At 37.4% G+C, this 20,160-nt stretch overlaps 1 pseudogene; it reads right to left on the bottom strand.

Moving 5' to 3' along the window:
- Window positions 1–169: 169 nt before the first annotated feature.
- LOC122138029 lies at window positions 170–19,702 on the bottom strand (annotated as a pseudogene).
- Window positions 19,703–20,160: the final 458 nt, after the last annotated feature.

Raw genomic sequence — 20,160 nt, 5'->3', positions numbered from 1 at the left:
TTTTTTTTTTACGATTTATTTTTGCAGTTCAAATAATTCTTGAAAATTACTATAAATGTCAAAATTGCATGCATAATTATAAAAGATTTAGAAAATAAAATGTGAAATAGTTTTTGACACTTGAACTGTCACATCAGTTACTGTCACATCAACTTACAAACCACAAAACTCCTAGAAACAACTTTAATGAAATCATTTAAGACCATTAATGTAAAACTTCACTTCATGTTTATGCAGCATCACAGCCACTATACAATAAGAATCTCATTCACTTTTATTTGGTATTTTTATTTACATTGATTAGAATGGGCTGTTACAGTAGTTTCATGTAAAACCATGTTCACAGTGGGGCACATTGGAGGCAGAGCATACGAAAATGGAAATATTTCCCATGAGCACTTATCAAGACCACAAGAAGTCCAGAGGTTTTTTCCCATTCTCTTAAACTTTCTCTCATTTGACAACAGAAAATTTCCAGCGCTCCAAATAAAAACAGAAAGTAAAACAATCCCACTGAAAAGATTTTAGAATCTCCTCCCAAATCCTTTGACAAGAATCCAAGACTCCAGAATCTGCCCAGTAATAGTTTGTATATTATAAAATCCATATATCTTTGTGAAAAACATAAAGGTAAATATGCAACGAAGAATCCTTCAATTCTGTACTACGGCCAAAGAAATCTAACATATTACACAAAATATCCACACACACACACACACACTTCTCATCAAAGATTCGCAAAACCTGAATAGATTTGATCAAATACTTGAAATGATTCTCATACGTAACTGAAATGTGAACTACTAATGATTATCTATCACAACACTCGCACGTTTTCCTGTGAACAAAGTGAAACTGTCCATTCAGCCGTGTTCTGAACGTCTGTGGCATTTTACAAAAAAGGCACTGATCTTTCAATAAGCACAAGGACAAAGGGGGCCTAACTAATCTCAAAGTGCTCTAGCGTGTCAGCGAAAACAAAGAATAAACCACTGAACTGCGCACTCGCTCTCTGATCTCCTCGTGTATGGTGGGATTCAATCCATCATGCAGATGTGTGGCTGTGTATTCGACACAGCTGGCGTAGGTCCTCACGGCTGTCACAGGGAAGGTGTGGGTCAGGGTCGTCCAGAGCCGGAGCGGCTGATCAAGATGTGATGACTTGGACGTAGTTAGCAGGGTAGAGGCCTATTTCTCCGCTGACCAGCTGTCCTTTACACCAGCCCTGCTCGTCCTCCTCACCCAGCTTCATTAACTCTTCACCTGTCCGACACAAACATCAGAATTCCAGGATCAAACAAGGATGTTGCACTTGGTGAAATCACATTCACCTACATGGGACAAACACCACAGCCGCCTTCAAAGGTGATTTTAATTCTAGCACTCTGACGTGATGCATGGGCAGGTGTTTTTGTTTTAGTCAGATTGCATTTCTCTTCTTATAATTTTCCATATTACATGGCTCTGTACCATACTGTATTATAATGGAGATTTTTTTTTTTTCTGTTTAGAAGTCAATTTTAAATTATATGCTCACACAATATCCACTATTAATATATATTTAAAATGTATACATTACATTTGCACATCATCTACTACTATTTTGAACGCTAATACTTTATTAACAGTGTTAACTTTATCTTTTACAAATCTTAAAATGAATTTGAATATTTCATCCTGCCATAAATTATTATTTTTTTTATTCAGCAAGGATGCATTAAATTAATCAGGTGTTACGCAGTGTAGACATTTATAATTTTACAAAATATTTCCATTTCAAATAAATGTTGTTGCTTGCTAGTCAGACAATCATGTAAAAAGTAGGTTTTATTGGTTAGCATAAAAGACTTCATTCTAAAACATTTTTAAAAAACCTTACTGACTCCAAACTTTTGAACAGTGGGGTACATTATAATGTGTTTTAGCATTCTTTTTTTAAAACAGAATTTAAAACTGTGAAATTAAATTTTTCCATTGGACATTTATGGGTTTATACAGTAATGAAAATCATTTCAGGCTTACTGAGACTGGACAGAATTGTAATATTAGTGAACCCTAACTATCGCTCCATACTGGGATGTGCATGATTGTGAAGTCAAGCCTTGCAGAGTCAAACATACAGTTTCGCAAGTGCTGGCAATGATGTCACTTTTTGTGTTTCACCACCCTCGTGCCTGTACAGACACATCAAGCGTAAACCAGGTTTCAAGGTCAGTTTATCTCTATGCACCTATACTGTTAAAAATGAAAACGCCTGAATATATTCTAGCGTGTATTCAGGGAACTTTAATAATTAAACTGCCTCAAAAATCCTTTTCCCTTATGAAGGTTTTTGTGGAGGAACACTGAAAAAAAAAATATTGTAGGATTTGCTTTGAAACATTTTTAAGGGAACGTTTTATAGTTCTTGTAGGAACTTAATGGTACACGGTGTTTTTCTGTCATTAAAGAAAGTTTTACACATAAGGAATAAATAATACTGAACTGAAAACATTAGCTTTAGCATCATGCTACTGTACATCCACACAACTAGGTGTCAGCAGAAATCCAAGATGACTGTGATATCGGGCAATGCAACAAACACAAATACTGAGTACACCTTTAAAGGGGTCATATAGATGTTGCTAAAAAGACACACTATTTGGTGTAATGCAATTGTGTTTCTGAGGTTTGTAAGGTTCAAAAAACAAATTATTTTCCACATACTGTACATTGTTTCTCCTCTATGCCCTGCCTTTCCGAAACGATTTTTACAAAGTATCGTTCAAAAGCTCATCGTTCTGAAAAGTGAGGTTTGCTCTGATTGGCCAGCTATCCAGTTCATTGTGATTGGCCGCGAAATACCTCAAGTGTGTGACCGAAAAGTTCGCTCCCCTTACCATACTGTGATGCCATCTCCAGGCGCGACGTGACAAAAACAAAAAACCCCTTACAAACGAGGCATTTGTTGCATACAGTGATTTGTGATCGGAGAAACAAACAAGCGTTACTCTACACTGCTCAAAACTCACGTTGAAAATCGTCAATGGCAACATTCTTTAAATATGTAAACGTACTTACAGGCTGTGAGTCAACAGCGCCAGACTGTCCTTGCAAAGTTGGAACTGCCCCCCTTATAGAAACAGCGGACACCGGAAAGCTTGTAGGCTACTCTCTCAGGACACAGTCCTCTTCCTCCGCAAAATGATGCGCCACGCACTCATCTGAATATTTGGGTTGAACTGTTTCAGAACAGTGTTGTAAATACAACTGAACCACTGAACACAGATTCTAGTCGTGTGATCTTTTGGAAGGCAAAATAAAAGTAGCTTCGAATTCACACCAACGAAAAACACAGCGTCTCCACAACATGGCGCTGGCGGCAACAAGCAAGAATAAAAGTTACGCCTTCTTTTTTTGCGGGAAGTGAACATTTGGGCGGCATTATGCAAATCTTTCTACATCATGATGTAGACATGTTTTAGGTAGCAGTGGTTGACACTTAACTTTTTATAAAGAATATCTCTTTGGATTTGAGACTTTAGTCTTTGCAACTTTACAGATCTTCTTTATGCACCAAGAGCTTGTAACAATTCTAAGAGAAAGGAAAACTTTAAATCACATCATATGACCCCTTTAAATCTACTTTACTTGAGTGATAAAAAAAATAAAAAATAGTTCAGTAAATGACCACCAGGTGTCACGCTTGGCATGTCTGCTATTGCAGATTTTGTTAGAGTTGCTGACTGGCATGGATTTTGGCAGTGTCTTGCATTCATAAATAACCTGAATGTATCCTTTAAGCTCTATATAATATTTAAAGCGTGCATGCTGATTTAAAAACCCTCCAGGTGGATCCTGGGACCTGCTCATCTATCAAGCTCTATTCTAGCAAACAAGATCAAATGAGATCGTTTCATTATTCTTGCCCTGGCCATTTAGTTCTGACCTTGAGATTTGATTTACCCTCATTCTACATGACTTCACAGCTTCCTGCAGCACAGACACTAATGCTAAATATATTTGGTTTGCTGGCAAGATTAAAGTCAGTCGTCACCTAAACTCAGACTAAGCTGGATCCAAAAGACCTCGAGCCAATCAGAGTGGAGGGCTCTGCTTTAACACTGTCCTAACTGATGCCATTTAGTGACTTTTGGGAAGCCTTTGAATTCAGTTAGTTCATTACATGCAGGGATCAGCTGATCGCCCCATGGAAACTATTGATTTATTAGGAAGCCTGATGTGTGAACTTTACTCTGGAAAACGATAAAAACAAGGTCAAAGGATAACATTTTTCTTAATTCGATTCCTTTTCCACTGAAAGCAAACAGTTTGTTTCAAGTGTAACAGCTCAGATCAGCTTAATATAAGCGTTTTATCTCTTTGCCCATTTTGACTTGTTGCTTTTAATTTTTGTAAATTCTAGAACAGCCATATTGGAAATGAATAAATTGTTTTTTTGTGTCAGTTCACTAGTTCCAAAGCGGTTTCATGGGTTTTGTCTAAATGTGAGGAAGCAGTCTCTCAAATAAACCCATGTAAACATGTAGGGTTTAATCACACACATGCGCACATGCTTAGATTGACAATCCCATTTTCATTTCATCCTTTCCACAATGCCTTTTGAAATAACTGCAGAACCATGCACAGCACGGCATTGAAAGAGCAAGGGACGAAACAAAGAAAAGGGGTTTGATGAAATCCACAAGCCGCAGCCATGTGTATGTTCATGTGTGTGGCATTAATAAGCATTAGTAGGGATTAATACCTGCTTTAAAGCTCAGCTCATCAGCCTCCTTGCCCTGTGTAATCATACAGCGCTTTAACACGAACCCCGACTACCTTCTCCTCCTCATCAACCCCGTTGCCTGCGATGTATTTTTTGGGGCTCTCTTCATCAGACCAGTCCGAGGAGTAGTCTTTACCTGCCCTGTTTAAAAAGAAAAGGGAATTAGAAAAACTGAACAAAATCCATGGACAAATCATTTTAATAGAAAGTGGGAAGATTGGCAACTTGGTTATCAGGTGATCAGTGATAGTTCAGCATAAAAACATTGAAAAGTTTCAAATTTATAGAAGGAATTCAATTTAATTGAATTTTTATTTTCTGTGGCATGCTGTGGATTATCACAGAAACTAATTTCAATGTCCTTCAAAAATCACATTAGTCATGCGCAAGCAGTTAAGTCTTAAAGGGATACTCCACCCCAAAATGAAAATTTTGTCATTAATCACTTACCCCCATGTCCTTCCAAACCCGTAAAAGCTCCGTTTGTCTTCAGAACACAATTTAAGATATTTTGGATGAAAACCGGGAGGCCTGTGACTGTCCCATAGACTGCCAAGTAAATAACAGTATCAAGGTCCAGAAAAGGTATGAAAGACGTCATCAGAACACTCCATCTGCCATCAGACGTGCAATCTGGGTTTATATGAAGAGACGGGAACACTTTTTATAAGCGAAGAAGAGAAAAACAAAAATAATGACTTTATTCAACAATTCCTTTGACCGCTGACCGCATTATTTACTTGGCAGTCTATGGGACAGTCTCAAGCCTCCAGGTTTTCATCCAAAATATCTTAAATTATGTTCCAAAGACGAACAAAGCTTTTACAGGTTTGGAACGACATGGGGGTAAGTGATTAATGACAAAATTTTCATATTGGGGTGGAGTATCCCTTTAAGCCCAAAGTATATTTTGGTTAGCGTATGCACACAATGCACAGATGTCAATTTTATCCAGCTCATTACTGAATCGCTGAGTGGAAGTGGAAGATCAGGGATGCCAGGTCCGCATAACAAAACCAGCCCAATTGGTACTCAAAACTAGCTCAACAGACCCTTCACAAAGACCCGCCCCCCTTAGTTATTGTTGCTATGTCCGTCAAGCCATGGTGCTCACCCGCTACATCATGTTCTCACGCAGTAAAAAATATGTCACAGAGCAAAGAGAAAACTGACAACGCGCCGACAGACAAGACAAAGCAGGTTACTTTTGGTATGAAACAAAGTCTCAGCTTTCAAAATGTTGTTTTTAAAATATTCAAACAATAAATAACGTTTTGTGTCGTGACATCACTGTAGCGCCTCAGTTCAAGCGGCATTTGAAACGATCATCCCTTCCACTTTACTAGTTATAGTATGAAGCATGTATGAATGAACATCAGAAGGTATTCTTTGTTTCAGCCCCGGAAAGTCAATACACCCCATTTTTGGAGTTCAAGACCACCGGCATGAATCTACCCTCCTGTCTGGTTTGTTTGTTGGACAAAATTGCAGATTCAGTAGCATGATTGGTCAGATCTCGTGTCAGTCGAACTCCTGGTGAAGGGTCAATTGGTTATAAAAAAAAAAAAAAAAAAAAAAACAGCCCATGGCAGCAACATAAATGTAGCCAAATACCACAGAAAAAAACACTGACTTGGCAACATTGTGGAAGATAATGACATACTCGGGAAGTGGAAGAAATGCAAATTACAAATATCTAAAATATATATATATTTTTTTTAAGTATTTTTTAAGGTACAGAATGTTATAAGTCTATTGCACAACAATGGTTTTTCGTTATAGCTAACAGGAGAAGAAATCACCTTCCTTTTGTCTGCTGCGACAAATGCAACAAGGTGAGGTCAGAAGAGTTATGCATGTGGAAATTGGCATTAAGTGATCAAAGAGTTTCAGATTGAAAAAAACAACTTATTTTTTTATTTTTGGTGGGAATATTTAAAAAAAAATTGTTCCTGCGCAGACCTCAAGATGGAAAAACACCAAACTACTGAAGATGCACCGTGCTGATGAGCTTGTGTGAGAGTTAAGAAAGAGTCAAAGACATTCTGTCAGTGATAACTCCTGGAGAAATAGTGCAGACACTGGATAAGGATGAAACTTTATAAATGTCAGCAGCATGTGTTGACTGCCTGTGTCTGTGCATGCCATCAAATGGAAAACCTTTTGAAAGGCTATGCATTCGGCTGTATTCATACACCAAATGTCTGTGTCATAACTGAAGTTTACTGTGGGCTTAAGGAACAAAACATTCCAGAGGGCTTAAAAAGCAGATATGTGCAGGCAGTTTTTTTGTTAAAGCACTTACTAACTCTTCCATACTAAAATTTGTTATTTATGCAATAATCGTGTCTCAATTATCCTTTTAGTGGTGGAACTACTTTTCCAGGTGGATTAACTTTTGGTTATGCATCTCCAACACATTTCCCACTGGGTGGACTTCACTGTACATAAACTATGTGGTATCCACACATGTCACACTGTTTAAGTTTCGTGACAATACTTTCAAAAACTGTGGTAAAGTTTATCTCTGTCTAATGTCTTGCCCCACAGATGCTGTCAATAGACCACAACTTGTACTGAACCCGGAACATTCCTTCAATATTTACTCAGAGAAAAATAAGTGTAAAGCAGTACTAGAAACAAGGACACATGCTGATTTTCAGAGGAGACTGCAAGGAGCAAATAAAAGGTGTAATTGTTAAAAACTTGATTTAAGCATACTGCTCTGAACAATTTTTAGCTTGGAACTAATGTTCACAAATGATTGGCTCTCACAAGGGAACTGGGGATCAGATGGGTTCATTTGATTCATCTTAATAGCAACAACAACAACAACAAAAAACACATAATGTTAACAGATCTCAAAATGTTCTCATCTAGAAGATCTGTTTAGCTCTGTTCCACAACCTAGTGAGCTACCTTGCTATTTGCTGCCTACATAGGCAGCTGTCTTCTAAGACAATATTCTAAGCCTACAGTAAATGGAACCTCAAAAATGCTTAACTTAGAGAAGTTTGGTTCACACAAGTGAAATCAGTGAGAGGAAAAAAAACATCTCAGTTTATCAAAATGACTGATGAAGAAAAATAAATCGACAGTCCAAGCATCCACATAACTGACCCATTTATCTGTAGGGTTGGGTATAGATTGGGTTTTTTATGATACCGGTGCCATATCGATACTTTTAAAACGGTACCGGTTACTAAGCGGTGCCTGAACCAAAAAAAAAACAGAGCCACAAAAAAACTATGGATAAACATTAAAGAAACATGAAAAATATTTTTAAAATAAATCCATAGCATTCACAGCTCCTTGGAGCTCTTCATTTCCCAAGTTGTGCTTCCTTACTCTAAGGCTAATAAATGTATTTCATGATGTGGGTCATTATTTAATACAAAACCACAGATAATGTTTCTACTGTATCTGTCAATCACTCTGATATTCATTTAAAATGACTGCTGTCTGTCACTGTCTTTAATCAGTTCTGGTGAAGGACTTTGTGGTAATTCTTTATAAAGTAGCAACAATGTCGTTTGTAAAGTACAGTACTGTGCACGTCTTAGACCACATTAGTATTTTCACCCCAAAAAAGAGTTTTAAGCCAGTTATGTTTATATCTTTTGCTGTAGTGTGTCCAGTAGGAAATATCAGGTTACATTTCAAAACATTAATTTTGCCATCAATTTTAATAATAATCTAGTGAGATTTTGAAATGCACAAGCAGTCTGACAACAGCCGGTGCTCCCACACAGAGATCTGATCTCACCATCATCGAATCTGCTGTGATTACATGAAGAAACAGATGAAACTGAGACAAACTAAATGTCTCCACAGCAAAACAGACACACTACAACAAAAGATATAAATAACTGGCCGAACACCATTCCACAAAATTAAAATAATAACGTGCCTAAGACTTTTGCATAGTAGCGTATGTATAAAGTAAGTATAATTAAATTAAGTATATTTAAATAAGTATAATTAAAGTATGCGTTCATGTGTGTTAAGGGCTAGATTTTCGCTGGAGGAAACAGCTGTGGTGCGATGAGCGGTGAACGGAGCGAAAACTTTACAGTAGATGGGAAACCGATTGCTCCCTCGTGACCTTTTGTAAACTATGACAAAGAACTGCACAGATACAGATGTTGATGTACAATCTATCGATAAACACACCTTGTGTCCTCTGTTTGATTCCCGTCACGCTGCTCCGCCGCGGTCTGCCGATTGAAGAGCGAGCTGAAAGACAGGGAGGACACCGGTCTGCCGCCGTTTTCATATGAAATTTAAGGGGACTGACTCTGAGGCGATTGTGCATTTGTGTGCAGTTTATGGAGCTATAGCACTGCTAAAAAAAGCCTAGAGACGCCCATGCTTCTTGCGTACATTTCGGAGAACCAGGACAAATATTTCAATCGATCGCTCATGCACTTATGAGGCACTGAAATGAGGCACCGAAATCTGTGTTCTGATTCGGTTCGGTACATACCGGTTACATAGGTACCGGTGCCACATTGGAAACCGGTCTTCAGTACCCAACCCTATTTATCTGTTGTAGCTTATCCACTTTGCATTCACAAAATAGCCACTGACACAGTCAAAAGCTGCCGTCTGAGAAGCGCTAACTGAATGTCACAGTTTTAATCAACGATGAAAACCAAAGATGAATTTCTGACTAAATCTTTTCGGTTGCCGGAGTCTGTGTATCACTACTGCATAACATTGCTGCCTACTTTTGCAGCAACCTTTGTGTAAGGCGTGTATCCATGATTCCTTAAAATACTGTCTAGGTAGGATGCTTACTAGGTTTTAGAACAGAGCTGTTGTTTGTACTCTTAGAGAGGAGGTCAATAAAAAGAGAAAGTTGCACTGACACTCCTGGTGCATAGCCTCTTAGGTTCTCGTAATAGCCATCCGCCTCAAGCCACCTGTGGGTTTAAGAGTCAACAGAGACCACACTAATAAGCAGGAAGCTGCAGAAGGCCACATTTAATACTGCAATTAAACAGGCATTCTCCTGTGTGCTCGTGTTCCCTGTGAGAGAGATTCAGATACAACACACAAACATGAGCCATCTATAGTATCTGTACCAGACCTTCTTGGTTCTTTCCAGGCACTTCATTTAGCTAATACCTTAACAAAAAAAAAAAAAAAAAAAAAAAAAAAAAAAAAAAAAAAAAAGCATGGACACACACAAACACATATGTACACAAACAGTTTGAATATGCTGACTAAGTGCTAATTGGTGTTGTTGGTTCTATAAGCAGTGAGTGAAGCCCTCAGGGAAGAGCTGTTGCCAGGATAATTAAAAAAAACAAAACAATAGCAACCCTCCACTTCTAAATACAACACTGTAATTAAAAGTTGGATTATTATTGTAGCAGAATATGAAACTCAAGAATCTGTGTATCTATATTTGGGTGGCTGACAAATCTACATTTTTGAAATAATTTTGAGGAAATATTGTTTTCATGTTGCACCAATTTTTGGTGCACCTTATTTGATATCATTAAATTGTATTAGTCATTATATTGGCCTGATTTTTACAAAAAATTAAATACACATTTATTAGATCAATTGCTTTAATTTCTAAAAACTCAGTTGTCACCAGTTTAATCAACTTTTTTTCCCCACAAAGAACTGAACTGTTAAAAGGGGCCGAAATGTTGAATTTAAAGGTCCAAAAAATTAAACTTGATTGAGGGTTAAATGCATTAATTAAAATAAAATTTATAAATAAAAATATACATCTATCAAACTATTTTTATATCTATCTATCTATCTATCTATCTATCTATCTATCTATCTATAACTGAACACATTTTTAAATAATAATTTACATTTTTCAAATTATTTTTAAATGAACTACATTGTTTTTACATTTACATTTTTTTATTTAAATGCAAACATAATTATAAAAGATATAAATATTTTCTTTGCGCATGAGCATATGAGCATGCAGTAATCAGATGTACCTCGTAGTTTCCTGTGGAGTCTTCGGGGGTTCATCTCCCGCGGAGACAATATTAGTCAGAGTGACCACGTCATCAGAACGACTGTTTTCTGTCTCTTCGGCTGATGGAACGGTTTGCTTCTGGCGACCACTCCTGTTAAAACATGAAATGTGAAAATCAATCATTTGCAAACATTTGTGTTTTTAAAGTATAAATAATCTTATATATTATTTTAATAATAGAACATAATGTGTGCACGCAAATTTTACAGGATTTTGTGTTTTACAAGCAATAAGCAATGGCAATGCTATAAAAAGGCATTTACATTATACTGTCACTGCATTACTTCACATCCAGTTTTCCCTATTAATAAAACACAAGTTCAAAACAAAAATATACTGTTTGGTGTGTGTGTGTGTAAATAACTCTGCCTTAAAGCAGAACAAGAATACAGATCAGTCACACAATGTGACTATGACATTCACAGTCACATGTGGGACCATCGTCCAGTCAGCCTTCTATCACTGTGCAGGGAGAGCAAGTCTGTGCATTTTTACAGCCACACAAAGGACTCCAGTGTGCTGGCAGAACAGGGAGGATGCCAGAAGTTTCCTCTAGAGGTGTCACTTACCTGGGCAAACCTGACTAAAAGCTTAGTTTTAGCTCTGTGACTGCTATTCACTCTCCTACTGCTCAATTAAACATTCACACCATGGAGGATTTCTAAATTTCAGACACTCAGATTCCATGACACATCTGTACACACACAGTTGTGTTATGTACAAACCTCATTTACACAAATGGAGATGCTGACACTGCCACTGTGTGTCTGTGTGTGTTCGTATTGTGGGGAGGGATGGGAAGGATTGGCATTAGGGAGAGGGATCTGACATTCCAGAACCCACTCATGGGCTGTGCAAAGACAACAGCTCATTCATGCTCAGCCCATTAGAAATTCACCACCACTGGAGCCCGGGGCCCAAAACTGCTCTATGGCTGACAACTCCACAGCACTGTTTTGGTCATTAAATGCTGTATCTTTTCTAAGCAAATGTTACCGTTTATGTTTGCAGTCTGGTTTGTGTGTTTCCTGGCATTCTGTGATGTAGCAAATATTCTAAACAAAACCGTATTTTGCAGAGCAGAGAACTTACTATACCTCTAACTGGGGCCAATTCATGCTCATGCCGGGCCCATGGGTGTTCCTCCACCACCTGAGGTCCTCGGCGTCATTGGCTGCGTTGATGGTCTGGCTGAGGTCTCGGAACAGGCCTCGAAATCTGCATGGGGATTTTCCACAAACTCTGTCAGGACAGGCTTTATTTATGCACAAGGAAGTGTGTGTTTAAAAAACACAGCCAACATCATCAACTTTAAATGATGGTTGTTGCCAAGACAAACATTGCTATTAATACGGGTCATACCTTTAACGCCCCTGACACAGAAATTTTTTTAGACACATCCTGCATAGTGTCAAAAAACAAGTACCATTCCGTTTAAGAGACAATTTAGTACATTACCTTATATAAGTACCTTGTTGTAGTAGACATATATTTACGTAAACGGTAATGCACCACTGGCAATACAAGCTTTTACTAAAACAAGGGTATTTTAGCAGCAGAAATGTGATTTTTATTTATTATTTTAATTGGTGTTACATGACTAGAAAAAAAGAGAGGAAAATGGTTATGTCATTCCCTTTTGCCAAAACCTTGACAACCATAACGCATTTTGGATTTTGGTGCCACTAAGCCAATAAGACAGATTTGTGCAGACAATTAATATGTATTGATCGGCAAAAGCATACACTATCAAAATATAAAACTTCAGTTTGTTACTGATCATGCAAATATGCAAACAAATGTTAAATATACCCCTGTTATTTACAAATGAGGAAAAAATCCATTTGTGTAAATAGTATATAAATGCAATGTACAGACATCACATTGCATTTCAATGGGATTAAAACAGCTCCCCCTTTTGCAGCAGATTTAGCCTAGTCTACAAATAACTGTCAGTACAAATACCTAAAATTATTTTAATTTACAATAATTAATACTCAAAATCAGCATCAGTCGCACGCACATTCAAGCTCCTAAGATCCACAGCTCATTTGGAGTCATTCTGAATGGATTGATGAATCAGTGAGTTGCTGACTTGAGAACTGCAGCAATCAGATCAGTTAGATTCACAAATGAAGAGTTCAGTGTGATTTGTAAAACCATTTCAACAGGTTCATTGCTCTTGCATTTCAGAGGAGGCGATTTCTACAGGTCAAAGGAACTTTGTTTTTATAAAGCGAAGCAGACTATGCTATAAAAGTATGATATTATGCTTTGGGGATGTAATGAAGGAAAAACTAAATGTTTCCCAAAACAAAAATACTCTGATAGAGCACAGATACTTGAACAATTTGCTCAAGTACAGTAACAAAGTAAAAATACTTTGCTACTGTCCACCACTGCTAACGACACTGTATTTGTAACAATACAAAGCTGGTTGAAAATCTAAATACGTCTCCTTTTAGGCACTACTATGAACCTTTTAGTTGTAAAAGTACAAAAAGATACCCTTTTGAGGGTACTGCCCAGTGACAAGCTGTTGTACCCCTACAGGTACAACTTTTGCACATTATTTTCTTAAAAGAGTGCACCAGAGGAAAATGAGCCATAGATACTTGGGATGGGCATAGACCCTAGTGGCCGCATAGTAATATGCTAAAACCACCCACTATACCTTAGTATCCTGTTGATGAGTTTTGTTTGGACAAGCAAAAAAAAAAAAAAAAAAAAAAAAAAAAAAAAAGTAAAAAATCTAGTTTTTAGATTCATAACCACTGCTAACAGAACAAAAGAGGCAGGAACATTAAGTACCATGGAAATACAAAGAATGAGGGAGGGATAAAGTAAGCACAAAGATTCCTGTACATGAAACTATGCTATATATGATTACCACACAGCTCAGCACCAGCCCTGTAATTACAGCTCAACAAAAGTAAACAATTGTGCAAAACTGCAGAGACAGGTCTGAAGGGTGTTGTTTTTGTTGCTATTCTGAACACGTAACTCCACGCTGGTTAAACTAACACCGAAACACAAAATGAAAGGAGGTATTTGTTCACTGATTAAAAAACAAAAAGGATACATGAAGTTACCCTAGCTTTCTGGTTAATAGTCAACGAGACGCTCAGAATTCCTCAGTAAGTAAACATAACGATAACAGAGGGCCTGGAAAAACAAATAAGCACTTATTAATGGTTAACATTCTTCATTTATTTAAGTTTTTAGCTATGAGACACACAAATGACCGGAAACTGTTTTTAAGAGCCTGAGGTTACTGAAATTGCTGATATAAATCAGGATTTGACATTGAGTAAAGTTTGAGACAGAGCTCCCCATTTGTCTCATGTCAGTTTAAATTGAACAACTCAAAACGGTGTCGAAATCTGTGCCTGTCAATCTCTCAGTGGCTCGGTTTCAAAACTCTAGCATGCCACCCAACTAGACAGCTTTTGTAGACTGCTAAAAACAACTGGAAGATAAATTCTGCTGCCTTCTAAGATAATTAAATCTTCATGGATAAACTCAGCTAAAAGCAATGTCACCTGTAAGTACATTATTCTATCCAATTCCAAAAGGTACCAATGAAAATATCTATTCCTATTAAAAATAGGAAAAAGCAACTCCAGAATCCACTACATCAAGCTCAGTAAACAAAATTGGTTGCATTTTATTTACAATATGTGCACGTAACTGTACTTACCTAAGAAAGTAACTGATATTATAACTACATGGGTTAGGTTTAGGGATAGGTTCAGGGTAAGTACCTAGTTTTTATCCAGTACTTGTAAATATTATGACAAGTACATAGTATGTACATGCGGAGCAGGACTGTAAAATAAAGTGCTACCATAAAAAAAAAAAAATCTAAGATGCCAGACAGAGAAATCTTGACAAATTATATTAATTCAAAAAGTACTGACTCAACGAAAACAATTTATTGTAATAAAATTAGCCTATTTTTCCAAATAGTGACAAGCCAGTGAGAATTATTAGCCAAGAAGTTGGTTAAAGTCAAGGAAAATGCAGATTATTAATATATGCATACTATATTAAATATTAAAACATACTGATTTAAAATGCTGTAATCTAATTAAAATTTTTTTTACAATGTGTGTACTATATATTTATTATGCATAGTAAAGAGTCATTAGCAGCATTAGACTCTACTGGACTCTAAATTACTGAAGCAGTGTTTGTGTGGTGCATGTGATTTGTTGTCGAGTTTCAAATCAAATATTTTGATTAGGATGCTGTCCAAGAAGATAAGTATCTAGTAGACAGTGAAGCAGAGAGACTAACCCATCATTGCTGGAGAGGTCCATGTGCTGGTGTATGTCCTGCAGCACTTCTTTAAAAAAGCGAAGCCTCTTTTTTTCTGCTGCCTCCTGTGTGATTTCAAAAACACTGCTCCATGTCTTCCATGTAACGTGGGTTAGAGCGATTCAGCTCCTCCAGGGCTCTCTCATAACGCTCCTTAGCCTGAGGGAAAACATCCAAACAAATGTGCAAGTTCATGGGACAGAGTCATGGGACACATTTCACAAGGTCAATTCCAAAGATAATAATTTCCTGTTCAGTATACTAAGAACACATCTAATGGACCAGTGCATATTCACAATGTTTGGATCGAGAGTTGTTGAATCTGAAATGCAAGCTGTACAACTTTCTTCATTTATGAGTCACTTTGGATCAAAGCATGTGCTTAATGAAATGCAAATGAATTTCACGACTCTATAAACAGAAAATAAAGTCTGCTTTTATAAATTATAGAAAAATTTGAGCAAAATCCTTTTAAAGACATGAAATCAGGTGATGTTTCCCTCTGAGGAGACAGAAACTGCAGGAAGTATATTTTTATGAATGAAACTACACATTCAACAACATGTTATTCACACCCATAATTTTGCATTGTCACAACAAGTCGAAAGACATCGTCACAGGGGCCATACTATTGCCACAAGCAACAAAACAAGCCTTATCTTGTCTAAGTTTATGGAAATTCTGTCATTTCAATCCCCACCCATCTCCTTCAGACTAGACATGGACAGTTGTAAACAAGCTAATACAGTAATTACCAACGTGAAAATGACCATAATCCTTAATAAAACTGAAAAACTGTTGTGTCTATGCTTTTTCTCATGCTACCTTCTCTGCCTCTTGGGTACATTTCTCCAGGCGCTCTGTGAACTTGCGGACCTCTTCTGGGGATTTGGTGGGGTCAGCCTTGGCATGAGATTCACGGGTCAATGCCGTGCGCTCTTCCTTCCGGGCTTGATGATAAACTCTTTCTTGGTAGACTCCACCTACCGCAGAGAAGATATTTACACAGCCATATTATTTAATAATTACAAAATATACTGTTACTGTAAGTACAAACATGATTCTCTTAAAACATTGTTTAAAAGGACAGCTAACCCAAAAATAAAGATTCTGCCATCATTTATTCAACAATGTTATACCAAACATGTTTGGTGGTCAAACTATATACTAAGCTATCATATGGCCTTAGAAGACTTGAAATATAACGAACAAATCATATGGGCCAGTCATCTGTCATTTGGTCAACTTGACAATCACTGGTCACTGATTACCATCTACTAGTTGTATGAAGGAAAAAAAAAAGATTTCAGTTTCAACTAAACTTACATTCCATAAAAAAAGACAGTCAAGTGCCATTACGATGAGTAGATGATAACATCAGATCAGATAATTTTGGGTGAGCTGCCAATTTAAAAAAAGAAAAAAAAGAAAACAAACGCAACAAAAAACAACAACACCAACAAAAATTCTTTGCCATTGTTTAATGGATGAAATCCATACTAATGGCTTTGTATTCTGCACAGGAGGAGACTCACATCCTTCAGTTTTCGGACCCAGGGTTTCTGGGCCTTGCGGAAGCCTTCATCGGCGTCTTTGGTCTCACGGAATCCACCAATCATTTGCTTGTGGAAGGCATCCTTCTGCCAGTTTCTAATCTTTTCGCTGTCCTCAACAACCAGTTTCTCTTTTAGCTCCATATGAATCTCACTCAGTCTGTCTGCCGCATTCATGAAAGCATGCCAGGCCTTTTCCAGAGTCCCAGACTGTGGGCCTGCAGGACAGAAATAAGAATTTAGCTTTATCTGTCAGCTCAAAACCACTGGATAATTGCTTAAAAGCCTAAATTTACTGTATAATAATTGTAGGTCTGTGTGTCTGCCATTTAAGGTCACGTGGTCTAGTTAGTGAATATGTGGCCAGCCTGAGGGTCTCACTGGGAGGTTAATCCATTCATATCCTTTGACTTTTCATAAGGTCAATCCAAAATACTGTGGTTTGTTTAAACTGCATACATTTACAGTTTATTTTTCAAATCAGCAATTTAGGATTTACTGTTTTGCTGTTATTTTTGCAAAGTGCTCAAAACACATGAATGCAGGTAGTGTAGTCAAAATCCAGTATATCCAATATACACCGGTTGCTAAAGGAATGATGAATGATATAAAGTGATAGATCACTGACACATGATGACACAACTCCATATTACACTTTCATACCTCCTTTTCCCCAAACTTAGAAACTACTGTGCAGCTATTAAGGGTTTGACAGAAGCACTTATCAGCTCATGGGAACAGAATGTGTTGATGTAACTGTAGAGGGATATGCATCTATCTAAGGAGGATGAACGATGAGACTTAAAAGTCACGCTCACCTTTCTCCACAACACCCCTCCATTTCCTGGCCCAGTCACTCAGCTGCTGGGAATAGCCTTCTCAATCTTGGCCCGCTCCTGGAAGCAGCTGACCAGCTCATTGCATAGTTTTTGTAGCCATCGTCAATGCGTTTTACCGTCCTCTTGTAGTTCCCAGGCTGACAAACGAAAGTCATGTTAGAGTCATTCCATTTCTAAATCTGACTGATCCGGTTCTCAAGTTGAACTCACTGACTCAATGATCTTGTCACAACAGTTAACACCATGGATTATCAGTGAAAAGGTTAAATGTAGGAATGTAGGATTTTAGAATTAGATTCATTATGACTCTAACTTAAAACCGAAATGAAATTAAACAGAACAGTATTTATACTTCTGTTATCAAATGAAATGAGAAAAAAAGGATCTACAAAAGCATGGCCTTTATAACAAAATCTCAGAAAACTTGGGGTAAGCTGAATTATAAGGAAATATATGAATTGTTTATTTCTCAAATAAAAATATAAAAATAAATTAGAAAAATTCATTTTACTAGTACACTATCCAATTCCAAAAGTCTTATTTTGCTGCAGATTATTTACATTTATTAATATTCAGAACACTAGAAGTAAAGCAATTGTAACATTTTCTAATAGTGTTTGTAATGACATTTCCTGCATTTGAAGGCAAAGCTCACAATCACTAGCTATTAGTGAGCCACTGACACAGCTTACCCCAAAGCATTTGGCAAACTTTACCCTAGCTACCATTTAAAAATAAATAAATAATTGGCTAATCTTTATATTGTTACAGTTTTATACAATGTCAATTGACCAATACATTTGAACTTTTTACACATGGTTGTGACAAAATTTATATTATATTATAAACTTATAGCATATATTTTTTTCATGCACATCTTTCAATTGCAGGCTGCTGTATATGAAGGGCCCTTACTAAATACATAATGATAAAAAAAACAATAAGCACAGTTTGTTAGATTAGGGGAGCAACACATCTTACATAGTAGCACAATCTCCCCATTCTCCCCTAAATTACTCTCTGCATTACAGTGACGAGTATGATGGCAAAATAAACATTTCACTTTACTATCTAAAAGCACTTTACATCTGTTAGTTTTCTCCAAGGCAAGTATAGACCTGATCCAAGCATGTTTGAAGAAACAGTGGAGAAGGGGGTACAACTACTACAAATCTTGCCAGGGCGGAAACCTCTGAGAAAGCTCATGGAAATGTCAGGTCTGCAAGGATCTGTTCCTGTAGTCTTTAACTCCCTGGCTGGACACCACAGTATGCGGCCCACTCTGCAAGGAAGATTTGTGTGCATATGTGCATTTGCGGTTGGGGATACTTACCTCCCAGAAGCTGTCCCAGCTCCCAACGTCTTGCAGATCACCGTTGGAAGACATTTTGGGGTCACCCTTGCAGCACGGAATGTTGGCGGCTGCTGTCTGTAAACTGCAAAGAACAAGACATGAAATCAAATAGAGCCAACAACTGTAGTCAGTAACAGCACAATTTTGTTACAACAAATGAAGACAACCAAAGACAGCAGTCTTGCCAGAGAAGAAACTAGTTTATCCAGTCTCTGCTCTACATGGCACAGGCCCTCAAGTTCAATCCAAAAAACTAAGCAAAGGCAATTCAAAATATATTCCATAAACATTTCACTATGGTCTTGCCAGCAACCTGTTGCGACCCAACACTCCTTGGCCTCTACAGTTAAGACATCTGCCCAGGAACAGTAATCCTGTATTCCAATTCACAGAAGAAGCCAGCGTAGCCCAGCCTCACTTCTGAGCGTCTTTGTCTGCCTAAGGCAACCTAGGTAAGGCAGAAGCTTCTCTGCCCCAGTCTGGGTGGAGTCACACACACAAAAATGATGCCACAGTCACCCAGGTCCTCCCACTAATTTGTTTCTGGTTGAATGTTGAGGTTCTTTATTGGCATTGATTTTTTTTTAGATTCAACTTTACTGTCAATATGCAGAGTACAAGTACAGAGCTAATGAAACACAGATGGAACCTTTAGTGGAATGAAAAGGTAAAGGTTCTTTGTGGAACCACTGATGCGAATAAAGAACCTTTATTTTTAAGAACGTAGAGGCATTTGACCTGGGTAGTAGCGACCAGGGTGACCTTTTTAGAACTAAGTATTGCATTCGCACTGCTGGTAGGAACTTTGAAGGGACATAAGCCAGCTGACAGTGACATCATTTAAGTGTTACATTCAACAATGTCAATAACTAAAGGTCCATCTATTTCTGTTTTCCATATCTGCGGAGTTAGTTCATAGAGTAAGTATATGTAAACTGTGTGTTTACATGGCTTTTTTCAAAATGGTGGGTGCTACTGTTTTGTATGGCATGCATTCAGCCAATTAATATACATCTACGTCACTAGGAGTTCCTATTGTGGTGGTTAAGGGCCTACTAGACCCTATTAACTAATGTTCCTATAAATAAATCAAATCCGGTTTTTCCACCAATGGTTAAAGGAACTATAAAAATATTCATCCAATCCCAAAGAAGAACTATTTTGGGTACCTCAATGAACCTTTCAGTGAACAGCTCTCAAAGAACCATTTCTTCGTGTAAGGAATATCTGAATAATCTCTTTTCCACCATATAGAAATGTTTGTGCATGGAAAGGTTACATGGATGTTACAGGTTATTCATTAAAACAAATTC

The sequence above is a fragment of the Cyprinus carpio genome, chromosome B7 (assembly GCF_018340385.1).
Source record: "Cyprinus carpio isolate SPL01 chromosome B7, ASM1834038v1, whole genome shotgun sequence".
NCBI classification, from domain to species: domain Eukaryota; kingdom Metazoa; phylum Chordata; class Actinopteri; order Cypriniformes; family Cyprinidae; genus Cyprinus; species Cyprinus carpio.
The sequence above is the reverse complement of the archived record's forward strand: the minus strand, read 5'-3'. Positions and strand labels throughout refer to the sequence as shown.